Source organism: Chanodichthys erythropterus, chromosome 2 (assembly GCF_024489055.1).
Source record: "Chanodichthys erythropterus isolate Z2021 chromosome 2, ASM2448905v1, whole genome shotgun sequence".
Taxonomy (NCBI): Eukaryota; Metazoa; Chordata; class Actinopteri; order Cypriniformes; family Xenocyprididae; genus Chanodichthys; species Chanodichthys erythropterus.
In genome coordinates, this window is record NC_090222.1 from 16,117,853 (window position 1) to 16,134,213 (window position 16,361).

Consider the following 16,361-nt stretch of genomic DNA (forward strand, 5'->3'; position numbering starts at 1 on the left):
AATTTTTACAAAATTGAATGGGAAAACAGGCATTCTTTTATTTATTTTTTTTCTTGTTATATTGTTTAATTCATTGAATGAGGGATACTAAGAAGGCTTATGTATAATTTTAAAAAAATAATGAGGAGGGTAGTGACTGACATCCCTGGTCAGTAAAAACCCTGGGTATGCATTAAAGGGTTAACAATGCCACCCATGCTTACTATTGTTAAAAGGTACACATGTAGCCCCTTACAATATCACTAATTCATTCAAAAAAATGTAATCTTATCATTCCAGAAATCGGTAAGTGATGTAACGGCCCATAAACAGATAACTGATTAAAACAAACTGTTATGTTGAGAGTCGGATGCTGAATGAACCCTCCCCGTTAAGTGACCAAGCTCCTCCCCACAAACACCATTTTGCCACTTCATTGCGCACATTTTTGGGGGATTAGTTAATATTTTCCCAGCTGTTCTCCCAAGTTCATTGTCTTCTTTGGGGAGTACTCTAGTTACTGCTCTTTTACTCTAATCATTTGTAAGTGTGAATTATTTAATAATAAAAATTATGTTTTATTAACAAAGTTCAGGAGGAGCAGGTTCAAATGATCTACCCAATCAGCATAAGACGAGGCCTATAAATATATAGCCATGCACCTATGTAACTCAACAGTTTTTTCTGCATCCCTCCACCACCCTGTCTCCTCACACTCGCCTGCTATCCTAACCAAAAATACAGGGGAGTACTCTGGGTTTGGGCCACATTCCAAGCTCGGAGACCTTTTTTATTTTTTCCTCTAAAATCTTTGGATTTTTGGAATTTTTTGTGAACGGCCCTTTTTGGACTGTTTTTGTTGTTGTTATTTGAGAACTGTATGTTGCTGTTTTTGCTTCAGCTGTGAAATTTGGTTGCTTGAACTTTTATGAAAATAAAATTCTGCATTTCAGCTTCTAAGTGTGTCTTACTACTGAGTTCTGAGGATTGAGAGTCTGTCTATCATGCTGGAGACCAGAGTCATTGCTCTAACACTGATGTATAGAAAGTTCATTGAACATAATTTATTTGCATTTATTACATTTATTAAAGCAATTATTAAACAGAAATCTTTTTTTAATGTTATAAATGTCTTCACTGACATCAATTTAATGCATCCTTGATGAGTAAATGTATTAATCTCTTTCTTTTTTGATCTGACCACAAACTGATCTTACTTCAACATTGATGATGATGATGATGATGATGATAATAATAATAATGATAATTATATAAAATAATTGTTTCTTGAGCTGCAAATTGGCATATTAGAATAATTCCTGAAGGATCATATGACCATGAAGTCTTGAGTAAGGATGCTGAAAATTCAGCTTTGCCAGCACAGGAATAAATAAATGTTTAATTTCTTAAATTAATTTTTTATTATTATTATTTAAAATGTATTTAAATTTATTAAAATATAAAACAATTTTTTTAAATTGTATTTACTTCGTTCAAAAACATTAAAAAAAATAAAATATTTCCAAACTTTAATGTACTGTATGGTATACTGTATGTCTTCTATAACTTAATACTGCAATAATTCTGAAATGTGTTTGATTATTTGAATGTAAAATGTAAGATATAAGATATTGAATGTAAGAATTGTTTGTTTTTGTTTGTACACTGCTGTATGAATTAGCAATGCCTCATCTACATTTAAAGGTACCCTAGAACTTTTTTTTTAAAGATGTAATATAAGTCTAAGGTGTCCCCTGAATGTGTCTGTGAAGTTTCAGCTCAAAATACCCCATAGATTTTTTTTATTCATTTTTTTAACTGCCTATTTTGGGGCATCATTATAAATGAGCCAATTCAGGGTACGCGGCCCCTTTAAATCTGGTGCTCCACGCCCCAAGAGCTCGCGCTTGCCTTACACAACATAAAAAAAGTTCAAACGGCTAATAAAACCCTCAAAATGGATCTTTACAAGATGTTTGTCATGCATACTGCATGCATACATCAGATCATGTGAGTATTGTATTTATTTGGATGTTTACATTTGATTCTGAATGAGTTTGATAGTATGCTCCGTGGCTAAAGCTAACATTACACACTGTTGGAGAGATTTATAAAGAATGAAGTTGTGTTTATGAATTATACAGACTGCAAGTGTTTAATAATGAAAATAATGACGGCTCTTGTCGCCGTGAATACAGTAAGAAACGATGGTAACCACATTTAACAGTACATTAGCAAACATGCTAACAAAACATTTAGAAAGACAGTTTACAAATATCACTAAAAATATCATGTAATCATGGATCATGTCAGTTATTATTGCTCCATCTGCCATTTTTCGCTATTGTCTTTGCTTGCTTACCTAGTCTGATGATTCAGCTCTGCACAGATCCAGACGTGTAATCCCTTTCATAATGTTGGGAACATGGGCTGGCATATGCAAATATTGGGGGCGTACACCCCGACTGTTACGTAACAGTTGGTGTTATGTTGAGATTCGCCTGTTCTTCGGAGGTCTTTTAAACAAATGAGATTTATATAAGAAGGAGGAAACAATGGTGTTTGAGACTCACTGTATGTCTTTTCCATGTACTTAACTATTGTTATTTAACTATGCCGAGGTAAATTCAATTTTTGAATCAAGGGCACCTTTAATATGCTAGATAAACTCATATCATTTGGAAGAACAAACGACCCAGGATAAAACTAAAAACATTAACTCTAGGAAAAGATAAGGGAGGGTTGCTAATTTAATATATTATTACTGGGCCGCTCAGCTCACAGCAATGAATGGAATAACAATGATGCTGAAACAGAATGGGTTAATATGGAACAGTGCTCTGTACCAAATGTCCCTTTGTCATATCATCTTTGTCAATTATTTAAGGGAAGTACATTGCACTCATTCTCTGATATTAAAGAAATGTTTATCATCAACTGATTTCTTTTGGTACCTACAAATAAGAAACTATATTACAACTCATAAGGACAAAGAAATAATTATGGAAGTCCCAACTAATGCAGAACAATATTTAATATGGAAAACAAATATTATTATTATTATTATTATTTAATTTTTTTTTAAACACCACTGGTGATATCAAAATTTGTTAATAGTCGAGAAGTAGAGAAATGCTGGAAGGGGTGTGGGAAGGTAGGAGACCACATGAATATAATTTGGGGGTTGTCCAGAAATATCCACATTTTGGCAAAGGGTAAAGGTTGAGATCATGAAGATTCTGCATATAGACTTGCCTTCTACTCCCCTGTTCTTCTTGCTTGAAGGGATACCCCGGAATTGGTATAGTAAAAACAAAAGATATATCTTGCATGTACGCTTATTAAGTGCACAAAAAACTATAACAATTAATTGGATGAAGCCACATTCTCCAACAGTGGCCCAGTGGATCGAAATTGGATCTCTTCTTAAAAAGGTTGACACCTGTTAGTATCTAGATGCATTAAGTAAGGAACTTTTACCTATTCGCTGTTTATTTGATTTTCACATAATGCTGTATGTGTTTTCTTTCTATTCTTTTTATTTATTTATTTAATTATTTATTTACTTTTATTTATTTATTTATTTTATTTATTTATTTATTTATTTTTGAGGCAATGCTGTTGTCAAGGAGTGGTTAGTTCATTGTTTTTGATTTGTTTTAATGTATAAAAATAAAGTAAAAAAAATAAATAAATAAATTAGCAGTGCCTGTATTTAATAGCCATATATTTTCTTCTCCAAGGGCCCCTAACCCCTCCAATACACTGCAGCCAGTGGTGCTACCGGCCAGACGGCATCGGAAGGTGAGCAAGAGTCATCAGGAGATGAAGACTGGGCTGCGTTGCCTCCCTCCGGGACCATAGCATTGCCCAAGTCAGATCCCGAGCTGACGGCTTCTCGGCTGGATGATTGGTTTCTCAGGGAGCCCTGTGCTGGTTCTCAGTGTCCCGCCCCGCCCTGGTGCCATTCTTCCTGGAGGTGCATGAGGGGGTGGACAGATCATGGAAGACGCCCTTTAGCATCCAATGTCTGGTCCCTCCTCTGTTTTCACCGCCCTGGATGGTGGGGAGGTTAAAGGATACGCCAGGATCCCCCCAGTTGAGTTGCAATGCAGATGTGTCCAACGGCTGTCGGCTGGCGGGGTGACCTGCGTCTTCCATCCCGGGCCTGTAAGTTCTCCAATCTAATGGTGAAGGCTTACAGAGCCTGTGGACACGCTGCCTCCTCTCTGCATGCCATGGCCCTCCTTGAGCTCTGTCAGGCCAAAGCACTCATGGACATGCTCCAGGCTGGTCTTGATCAACAGCTCTTTGCTGAACTGCGTACTGCCACTGACCTTGCTCTCCGGATGACCAAGGTGACACCGCACTCTGTTGGTCAAGCGATGGCCACACTAGTGGTCCAGCAGCGCCATCTTTGGCTGAACCTGGCCGATATGAGGGAGACTGATAAATATCGGTTCCTGGACTCCCCTGTGTCGCGGGCCGGCCTACTCTGCGAAGTAGTCAAGAGTTTCGCCCAGCAGTTCTCGGCCACACAGAAGCAGATGAAGGTGATTAAGCATATCCTGCCCCAGCGGTCTGCTGCTGCCAACACCCTACCCCTGTCCGCAGTCCCTCCGCCTGTTTGTCACCAAGGGCGCCCGCCTGAATCCTCCTCTTCCCTGAAAAGTCTGCAAAGCAGCAGCCTCCACTTAGCAGACAGCTCGGTCGTGGACACGGTGCCCAACCCACTCAGTCTGCAGCCAATCCAGGTAGCAAGCAACCCAGGAAGCGGACCTGAGATGGGTGACCTCGAGGAGAGGAAGACAGCTCTTCAGGAGACAATGCCCACATTTCTCCCTCCCCAGGAGGAGGGCCGATTGGAGAATCTTTTGTTTTGTTTGTGGTGTCGTTGGTCCCACTGGCTCAGAGTCTGGAAGCTTGGTTAATGCTTCCCAGCCCATCCTGCTGGCTCATCCGCACGATCAGACTCGGCTATGCGATTCAGTTCACCCAGAGTCTTCCAGTGTTCAGGGGTGTTCACTACACTCGTGTTTCTGTGAACGATTCCCCCGGAACTTCGGGCGGAGATTGCTGTCCTCCTGGTGAAGGACGCAATAGAGCCTGTCCCTCTAGCCAATATGAAGTCAGGGTTTTACAGCCCCTACTTCATTGTACCCATGAAAGGTGGCGGGTTACGGCCTTGAATCTTGAATCTGCTAGTCCTGAATCGGTCCTGCCATTCAAGATGCTAAAGCAGAAACGCATTTTTGAATGCATCAGTTCCCAAGATTGATTTGCAGCGATCGACCTGAAGGATGAAATGTGGTTTTTTTTTTGGTTTTTTTTGGTGTAAGCTCACCTCAGCCGGTTGGGTCTTCAGGTCAACTGGGACAAGAGCAAACTGGACCCTGGGCAGAGGATCTCTTATCTCGGTATGGAACTGGACTCAGTCAGCCATACAGCGCGCCTCACCAAGGAGTGCATCCAGTCAGTGTTGAACTGCCTGAGTTCAGTCATGAGCAGGACGGCGGCACCACTGAAATTATTTCAGAGGATCCTGGGGCATATGGCATCCGCAGCCACAGTCACTCCGCTCGGATTGCTTTATATGAGTCCGCTTCAGCAATGACTTCACGGCCGAGTCCCGAGATGGCCATGGCAATGTGGCACATTCCGTGTGGTCATCACACCGAGCTGCCGTCGGACCCTTTGTTCCTGCAGGCCGGAGTTCCAATGGAACGAGTGTCCAGGCATGCTGTGGTCTCCACAGATGCTTCCACCACTGGGTGGGGAGCCACGTACAACGGGCATGCAGCAGCAGCCTCCACTTCCGGGAGAATGGAGACTTCATCCCTAGGTGGTCCAGTTGATTTGGCAGCATTTGGGGGCCACACAGATAGGTCTGTTTGCCTCTCTGGACACAGCCCATTGCCAGTTGTTTTACTCACTGACTGAGGGCACTCTCGGCACGGATGCACTGGCACAGAGCTAGTCCCGGGACCTTCGCAAATGTGTGTTACCCTATGGCACCTTGTCCGGACCTCTGGAAACTTCATGTCTGGTCCCTGGATGGGACAAGGAGGTTCTAGGTGGTCTACCCCATCACTTCTGCTAGAGCTCCTTCTACGGAGAAACCTCTATGCTCTGAAGTGCAACCTGTTCATCGAGTGGTGTTCTTCTCACCAGGAGAACCCCCAGACTTGCTCGTTCAGGTCAGTGCTTTCCTCCTGCAAGAAGGGTTGGAGCGAAGGCTGTCTCCCTCCACCCTTAAGGTGTATGTTGCCACCATTGCTGCACATCACGACGTGGTTGATGGTAAGTCCTTAGGAAGACATTGTCAGGTTCCTGAGGGGGTCAAGGAGACTGAATCCACCTCGTCCTCCCTCTATACCCTCTTGGGACCTGTCCCTGGTGCTTACTGCTCTCCGGGTCCTCCCTTCGAGCCTTTGCAGTCAGTTGAGTTAAAAGCACTGTCCTTAAGACAGTACTCCTGATTGCTTTGGCCTCCATTAAGAGGGTAGGGGACCTGCATGCATTATTGGTCAATGAATCATGCCTGGAATTCGGGCCGGGTGACTCTCATGTTATCTTGAGACCTTGGCCTCATGTTATCTTGAGAATATGTGCCCAAGGTTCCTACCACTCCCTTCAGAGATCAGGTAGTGAACCTGCAAGCGCTGTGGTTGAATTCTTGTTAAATTAGACATTTGTGGTGTAAAATTTATCTTTGCTCCAGAGACTTTCAGTGGGGTGTACTCATTTTTGCATCACCCTGAATAAGTTAAACAGATGTTATAGTAAACTTAGTCTTGTCAACATTTTTGTTTGTGTGTTCATTAAGATATTGTTTAAAATGTTACTTTTCCAAGGGGGTGTACTCATTTATGCTGAGCACTGTGTGTGTATATATATATATTGTGACAAGTCTCCCGAGCTCTCATCAGCGTCGCCCTGGAAACAAACAAGGATCACCTGCCAGCACTTAGCACGGGCCGGACCGTCACAGCTGCAGGAGATAAACGCACCCCATAAAACACCGCACAGTGAAACACCAGGTTGAGCATTATACTCCACACAGCGAAGCGCTAACTTCTCTCTCTCTCATCCAGACAGCAGCTGGTGACGGTCCGGAAACATTGCACCGTTGACACCGCCACACGCTACACAGGATTCACGGGAGACGGAAGCACCACGCACCTGCACCTCTTCATCACGTTTACTCACTGTTTGTCACAATAAAACCACCCTCCGGGGGTTTTTCACCCATCATTTGTTGTGTGATTCTTCGCCCCGTGACACTGGTGGAGAATGAGGGCATTGAAGTGAAGAATCACACACAAATTCAACACTTCAAGATTTTTTTTCCTCTGTTTTCTCACGCAGTCAGCGAACCCCGGAAAAAAAAGGCGGCGCTCCTCCCCATCATGGAAGACCTGCTCAAGGGCCTGACAGAAGTGAGTGTGCGACAACAACAACTCACCGAACACCTGGCCGCCCACCAGGCGAAGTTTGAAAAGGAACTCGCCACTCTCCGCCTTAGCCCCTGTAGCGTCTGGACTAATCAGGCACACAAAATTATTCAATATAGTTAATGAATTACCTATGAACTCACTTTATCAAAGCTCTGTGAACCCATCCCCCTAAAACTGTAACCAGCATCCCAATGTTGCTAGCACACAGGCCAACCTAGGTGTCCTGTTACAGTTATATGGTACTTTTATGATCCAGAAGAATTCTGGAGAGACTAGTGACTCATTCTTCCTGAGAAGGACAAATAAACTCTCTTAATCCTATGTATTCTCTATATAACCACTTGGGAAATGTATAAACATGTATCCAAGTTTCCCATCTCATGACTTTCCTTTTATAGGCTTTATTCTATGTATTAATTCTCTCTTTTGAACTATTTTGGTATTAATGTTCCATAGTTGCAAATGTATAGTTAACTGAGATCACATTGGCAGCATGCTTGGTATCTACGGACTCCAACTTTCATTTCCTATTTGGTAATTTATGTCACATGTTACTAACTCTGTGACACATTAGTATTATAAGAATCTAGAAGGTTATTCTCTCATTCATCCAATCCAGTGTCTTATGCTAATATCTTGCTACAGAACAAAGACTCGTAAAACTTCCCTCTGAAAGGGGAACTCCTTATTGGCTCAGACACCTCAAGAGGGTGTGACATCTTCACCCCTTATATTCACTGATCACAAGGAACCCCTTCTCTTCCTGCTCTTCCTCCTCTTCTTCCTCTTCTTCTCTTTTACTGATGAATGCTGACGTCAAGATGATGCTTTAAGAAGCTAGAAGCTTCTAAGGAACCCCAAGCTTGTGCCAGGCCTCGGCCTAGACCTTCCATTCACCAAAGATCCTCTGAATCCAGCCGGTTCTCTTTCGTCAAGAAAATATCAGCAAAGATTCAACAGGAGCCTCCACAAATTGCATCAGGACAGTTTTAATTCAACTTGGAGAGACATGCAAGTATCAAACTTAGTCTCATTATCGGATACATTGAGTATCCTTACCCCTTTTAAAGAAGGGCCTGTTAAAACTAAACTGATGGTTTGCTCAAGGCTGTTGATCTGCTGAATGTCCAACAATGCTGTAACTTCTTGCTTCCTGTACTCTGCTTTCTCTCTCTCTCTTGGTAAACTGTATGCATGTATGTGTGTGAATGTTAGAGTAGTTTAAGTGTTTAGTCTAGTTAATAAAGTCTTGTTCATGTCACACGTAAGGTTGTCCGTGTTTTGCGCTCATGTACGGGAGTCCCTATTCATGTCGGTCCTGACTACAGGCTTTTAGTAGAATAAGATTGTTATTTCCTATAACCTGGAAATGAACATTTCTTAGTTAATAAACAATTAACACTGTGTGTTCATTGAACAACAGGTTAATTGATTGTAATATTAATTTTATTACATTAAGTTAATTTTATTGACTGATTAAAATATTAATAATTAATTATAACTAGTTATGATTAATTATTCATATTTATTTTGAGCTAATTTGCTACAAATGGTGGAGAATGCGGGCATGAATAAACAAATGTTATGAGCTTAACACTAGAAGTCCCAGAGATTTGTAACCCTCCTTTAGCCAAGTGGATGCTAACTGGCTAGTCTTTTGGCTATCATTAGCATCAATTCATGTGTAAATATGGTCATTACCTGAGCAATCTGCAGGGGGGTTGGGGGTGTGTGTGTGAATGGTTGCTGGTGGCTTGTTTGTATGTGTGGGGGAGGGAGGGCTGCTAAAAGCAGAGAACTTGATTGACCATGGGCCGGTTTCAGAAAGGAGGTTAAGTGAAAACTCTGAGTATGTTAACCCTGAAATGAGGGAGTGCAAGTGATGTTTAAAAAGTTAACTCACTCATTCACACTGCAAAAATGCTTTTCATACTAAGTATTTTTTTATCCTATTTCAAATAAATTAAAAAAAAAAAATCTTAAATCAAGATGGATTTTCTATATGAGAAAATTATATATGATATTTAGTCTTGTTTCCTGGGGGATCTAAATTAAGTGCATTTTACTTAAGTAAAATGATCAATATCTGCCAGTGTGGTAATAAAAATAATCTTAATGCAAACGGAAAGTGTTGGAGTGTCTACCCAGGTGAAAAAAAGTGCAGTAAAATACACTTTATTTTAGTACACTTTTACACTTCCATAATGTACAGTGCTCTATTTCCGTGCACTTATTTTGTACTTAATATACTAAAAGCTCTTCTTTAGTACTTCTTAAGATAATCTTAAGAACATCTAAGTGTACTCAACTGTGCTATTTTGAGACACCATGAATTTGAGCTAAAATGTGCTTTTAACATACTATCTCTGTATAGAAAAATGTATTTAGTTACCACTTGTAGTACACTTGAACCCATCTTTCAAACACTTTTAAAATTGACTTATGATTTATTTCAAATATAAGATTAATATATAATGAATATATACAAAATGTATTTATAATATATTGCCAGGCAGTGCCAGGATTGTGAGTGATTGCTGAAATGTACTCACTCACTTTTTAATATTATTTGTAAATATGTGTACAAATGGTTGGTTTCTTTATTTTATTTTGTACTATTTTTATCAATAGATCTCAGAAACAAAGGAAAAAAAAACATGTGTGTTGATTTCTCCCTAAGATGGCAAAGTGAAACACAAGTTTCCTTGAAGTGGCTCAGCATGGCCCCACATTGTTTACATAACAAAAACAACTGTTCACAGCTGATTAAGGATATTAGCCTAAAGCCTTCCAGCCCATCGGCTGTCCTGCGGGTTTTATAGGTAGAAAAGCCAAATGGCTGCTCTCTGGGACTTCTAGTGTTAAACCACTGTCAACTTAAAAGTGTGCATTTGATAATTCCAGTCAGAATATGTCAGACGATGCGCATTTTGGTCACTAATTGCTGGCTTGTTAGATGCTGATAAAGTGATGGCTTGAATTGTCATCTCTACTGTAACTGAAAGAGTCTACTCTTGACACATTTTAGCATATGTTCAAATGGTATCAGTGTAAAGTTAATCTGATTTTAGCGAAGAAATCCTGATCTCAGTATTAGAGCGTAAGCCTGTGTTGATGAAGGAATCTCAGCTCAGCGGCATGTAAACTGTACCAGAATTGATTATTCTGCTTTGGTTGGAGAAATACCAATTGCAGTATTGCTTAACCTGTTTCTGATGAATGAATCTCAGTACAGTGTTATATAAATGTAGATTTGGGTAATGCTCCCCTGTTATAGTTAAGATTGATGTCATTCATCTAAACTTTGCCTGCACCTACAAGCATAGCTACCTTTTGACCAAAACTGTGTTTCACTCGCTGAAAGGAATATCAGTATTCATGCACAAGACGGACTTAACTATATATGCTTAAACAAGCTTTGACTTACAGCAAACTGTGTAATTACCCTTTAAACAAGTACAAGACGTTGTTTAAAGTAGAGAGAAGAGTTTACATGAGTAAAATTTGCAAATGCCAAAACATATTTGCATTTTACTGAATGTAATATCAAGTTTTTGAAAATCTGAAAGTATAAGCGTCACATTTTAACTCTATACGTAACTTGTTTGAAATGAGCAGACAGTCTCTATAAACTGTTTGAATTGCCCAAATGTGCATTGGTTCCCATGACAACGACTTGTCACAGGAAGTGCTAACTCATCACCCTGTGATGCCATATTGTAAACAAACCAGGCTAGGTGGCTAAGCTAACCTCACCTAGCAGCCCTGCACCTCAGGCTAAGCTAACTAATAGCTTCTACAGTTAGTGGTTAGCATCATTTACGTGAAGCCTTTAACTATAGCTTGTGTGTATGCAGTGTGAACTGATCTAAACCAATTTCCCTTAACCACATTCCTGGTTTTCTGATTTCTTTCTTTCCTTACCTTTAATTCTTCTCAGCTAATTTCACCTGCACTTAGGTGCATTTCTCCCTGAACACTGTTCAGCTAAATCTGCAGTTACTAGGGTGATTAAATCTAAATTTAATTACATGTAAAGTGTTTAACTAAAGAAGAATTCTAGGATTTATTGAGATATTTCAATAACACGTTGACTAAACTTCTGGGAGGGACACACACATGGTGTGGTCCTGAACACGCTGCAGCTGTGACCAACTATAGAGTGATTTCCAAAGCTAATCTAATTGTTAATCACTAGTGCTATTGACTATTCCCAATACCAGGTCATTCTGCTGTTTTAATCACTTCTTTAAATATTTTATTGATTTTAATTATAATAGCAGTCAGCTATTTGTTTTTACTAGTATTTCTTTCATCTATGTGATTTACTTACATTTTCCTGTTTAGTCTTGTGTGGTTTAATTTCCCAATATAACCACAAGCAACTAGACATACTCTTCTTCTTGATTTTGTTTATTTACAACAGTTGCTTCAATTTTATGAGCCAGTTACAAAGGAATCCGAATGATTGCTATGGCATAATTTTGAGCACCACTAATAAGCACAATCTAATAGGAAAGCTCTCCTCTTCCTCTCTCTTTCTCTTTTCCATTTGTTCGGAGGTCAAGCCTGTTGTGAGCCATCAGTAAGAAATACTAAGAAATAATCTGACCACAAGAACCATCTTAAGTCATTTATTAAAGCTAGCTGTATTTTATACACCTGGCTGCTCACTGTGCCTTTAGCCCTAAATTCTGTTTGATCTTGCAGTAGTCTCTTGCCCTTACTCTCACCACAAGCGTGCCTAAATGTTGCAGATGCTCAGCCTAACTGCCCAGATGGCAGACCAAAAGGACTGGCTATGTGTCGTGAGGAACACCCTCCTAACCAGTGCTGCTGAGCAATTACGGCACCAGAGCCAAAAGCAACTGGACAAAGATGGAAGAGAAGTAAAGGCAGACGACTCAAACCAGAGGTGTGATCACAATGATCTGACTGAAGTCAACTTCTTCCTGGCCCACATCCTCGCTGTTTTGAAACAGGAGGTGAACAACCTCAAACTCCAGATCACAGAGACTCACTAGGAGCTGATGCATGCTAAAAGCCACATAGACCAGCTAGAGATGGAGGCTCGGGACAGACACAAGGACCCTGACAGAATAGAGACACAGAAGAAAAGCCACAAACTGCAAACGGCTCTGACAGCTGCTCTGCAACGAGAGCAGCTGGAAAAGGCATCCAGAGAGGACCTGGAAAAGGAACTCTTTCACAAAGAGTCACTGTTAAAAACAGCAAATTCTGAACTCTTGGACAAAGACGCCAGAATCAGGGCCTTTGAAAGTCACCTGGACAACACCCAAGATGAACTTGACATGGCCCAAAGAGAACTGAGACTCTCTTACCTGCAGCAAACAGAACCACTGCAGGAGAAACATCTCACTTCACCACATGGAATCAGCAGAAGAACCTCCCCCAGCCAAGCACAGATGTACAGAGGGGGGAGCCAAAGCCTTCTGCTTGACACCTTATCAGACAATTTCCTGAAATCCTCTGCAGCTTCAGAAGGAGAAGGATTAATTCAGACAGACCCAGGTACCAGACCTACCACAGGAAGAAGCCATGGATGGGAGCATCCTCATCCTGCAGACCCCGCAGGACCTCCAACAGCAGGCAGCAACCACCTCCTCATCCACGCCCTTCACACAGCAGCCATCCAGATGCTGCACAAGGACGAATGGACACGCCTGCATTGGACCCACAGGAGCTTCTAATGCTAGTAAAAGAGCTTCTTGAACAGTTCTTACCTGAGAAGTACTCAGAAGCACAAGATTCTGACCACTCACACAACACCACGCAGCCCTGCTCAAGCCAGCCACACCACAAGAGCAGAGTGACACTGCAAACTTCAGACTGCTTCTGACTGAGAGCAGAGGCCACAATCACCGGTCGCTCCTCTGCCATCAGACCTAGGTGAGTCTGAAACCCTCTTCACACTACAACTCCTGTAACCTCCTCCTACAACCACCTGCTCCACAGGCGTCCAGACGACAGGTGACACTGTCAAGGCACCTGCCACTTCGACACCTGCTGAGCAAGCTCAGAGACCTGAACCTTGCCACCAGCAAACATCTTGCCCGCATTAACTGTACCAACACTAACTGACAGGTGACACACGGTCAAGGCACTGGCTGCCTTGATTCCTGCAGCACCAGCTCAGAGACCTGAGCTTGCCTACTGGCTACGTCAACCACCAGGGAACGATCACCACTCCAGGAGACACATACAACCAGAGTCCATCACAGCCTTCCAGCCTTGTGTGCTAGTGGTGTGCCTGATCTTTCTGCACCTTCAATGTCGCTCGCTGTTGTCCACAGAAAGAACAACAACGATCAAAAGGGGGGATATATGTAGCGTCTGGACTAATCAGGCACACAAAATTATTCAATATAGTTAATGAATTACCTATGAACTCACTTTATCAAAGCTCTGTGAACCCATCCCCCTAAAACTGTAACCAGCATCCCAATGTTGCTAGCACACAGGCCAACCTAGGTGTCCTGTTACAGTTATATGGTACTTTTATGATCCAGAAGAATTCTGGAGAGACTAGTGACTCATTCTTCCTGAGAAGGACAAATAAACTCTCTTAATCCTATGTATTCTCTATATAACCACTTGGGAAATGTATAAACATGTATCCAAGTTTCCCATCTCATGACTTTCCTTTTATAGGCTTTATTCTATGTATTAATTCTCTCTTTTGAACTATTTTGGTATTAATGTTCCATAGTTGCAAATGTATAGTTAACTGAGATCACATTGGCAGCATGCTTGGTATCTACGGACTCCAACTTTCATTTCCTATTTGGTAATTTATGTCACATGTTACTAACTCTGTGACACATTAGTATTATAAGAATCTAGAAGGTTATTCTCTCATTCATCCAATCCAGTGTCTTATGCTAATATCTTGCTACAGAACAAAGACTCGTAAAACTTCCCTCTGAAAGGGGAACTCCTTATTGGCTCAGACACCTCAAGAGGGTGTGACATCTTCACCCCTTATATTCACTGATCACAAGGAACCCCTTCTCTTCCTGCTCTTCCTCCTCTTCTTCCTCTTCTTCTCTTTTACTGATGAATGCTGACGTCAAGATGATGCTTTAAGAAGCTAGAAGCTTCTAAGGAACCCCAAGCTTGTGCCAGGCCTCGGCCTAGACCTTCCATTCACCAAAGATCCTCTGAATCCAGCCGGTTCTCTTTCGTCAAGAAAATATCAGCAAAGATTCAACAGGAGCCTCCACAAATTGCATCAGGACAGTTTTAATTCAACTTGGAGAGACATGCAAGTATCAAACTTAGTCTCATTATCGGATACATTGAGTATCCTTACCCCTTTTAAAGAAGGGCCTGTTAAAACTAAACTGATGGTTTGCTCAAGGCTGTTGATCTGCTGAATGTCCAACAATGCTGTAACTTCTTGCTTCCTGTACTCTGCTTTCTCTCTCTCTCTTGGTAAACTGTATGCATGTATGTGTGTGAATGTTAGAGTAGTTTAAGTGTTTAGTCTAGTTAATAAAGTCTTGTTCATGTCACACGTAAGGTTGTCCGTGTTTTGCGCTCATGTACGGGAGTCCCTATTCATGTCGGTCCTGACTACAGGCTTTTAGTAGAATAAGATTGTTATTTCCTATAACCTGGAAATGAACATTTCTTAGTTAATAAACAATTAACACTGTGTGTTCATTGAACAACAGGTTAATTGATTGTAATATTAATTTTATTACATTAAGTTAATTTTATTGACTGATTAAAATATTAATAATTAATTATAACTAGTTATGATTAATTATTCATATTTATTTTGAGCTAATTTGCTACAAATGGTGGAGAATGCGGGCATGAATAAACAAATGTTATGAGCTTAACACTAGAAGTCCCAGAGATTTGTAACCCTCCTTTAGCCAAGTGGATGCTAACTGGCTAGTCTTTTGGCTATCATTAGCATCAATTCATGTGTAAATATGGTCATTACCTGAGCAATCTGCAGGGGGGTTGGGGGTGTGTGTGTGAATGGTTGCTGGTGGCTTGTTTGTATGTGTGGGGGAGGGAGGGCTGCTAAAAGCAGAGAACTTGATTGACCATGGGCCGGTTTCAGAAAGGAGGTTAAGTGAAAACTCTGAGTATGTTAACCCTGAAATGAGGGAGTGCAAGTGATGTTTAAAAAGTTAACTCACTCATTCACACTGCAAAAATGCTTTTCATACTAAGTATTTTTTTATCCTATTTCAAATAAATTAAAAAAAAAAAAATCTTAAATCAAGATGGATTTTCTATATGAGAAAATTATATATGATATTTAGTCTTGTTTCCTGGGGGGATCTAAATTAAGTGCATTTTACTTAAGTAAAATGATCAATATCTGCCAGTGTGGTAATAAAAATAATCTTAATGCAAACGGAAAGTGTTGGAGTGTCTACCCAGGTGAAAAAAAAAGTGCAGTAAAATACACTTTATTTTAGTACACTTTTACACTTCCATAATGTACAGTGCTCTATTTCCGTGCACTTATTTTGTACTTAATATACTAAAAGCTCTTCTTTAGTACTTCTTAAGATAATCTTAAGAACATCTAAGTGTACTCAACTGTGCTATTTTGAGACACCATGAATTTGAGCTAAAATGTGCTTTTAACATACTATCTCTGTATAGAAAAATGTATTTAGTTACCACTTGTAGTACACTTGAACCCATCTTTCAAACACTTTTAAAATTGACTTATGATTTATTTCAAATATAAGATTAATATATAATGAATATATACAAAATGTATTTATAATATATTGCCAGGCAGTGCCAGGATTGTGAGTGATTGCTGAAATGTACTCACTCACTTTTTAATATTATTTGTAAATATGTGTACAAATGGTTGGTTTCTTTATTTTATTTTGTACTATTTTTATCAATAGATCTCAGAAACAAAGG